Genomic DNA, 297 nt, shown 5'->3' with positions numbered 1-297 from the left:
GTTAATTTGCATGACTGCTGATTACCAAGGTATCACCACTGCTCGATATTGCCTACCACAGTAGACTGACAGTTGACGGTACTATGTGATCTGGAATTACTGATATTTGAGCCCTATATATGGCTCTTTAAGAGAGTCGTATATGCATTATTTTGCCTATATTACTCATCACCTTTTTTATATCAGCACCAATCTGATGCCAAAGTTAGTACGCTAGTGAATTTTAACCTTTAATTAATAGGTGATATGATTACCTTTAGATAGCCATGATTAAAGTTCTTAAAATCACTGATGAGA

The sequence above is a fragment of the Penaeus monodon genome, chromosome 33 (assembly GCF_015228065.2).
Source record: "Penaeus monodon isolate SGIC_2016 chromosome 33, NSTDA_Pmon_1, whole genome shotgun sequence".
In the NCBI taxonomy this organism is placed as follows: Eukaryota; Metazoa; Arthropoda; class Malacostraca; order Decapoda; family Penaeidae; genus Penaeus; species Penaeus monodon.
Note: the sequence above shows the minus strand (reverse complement) of the source record.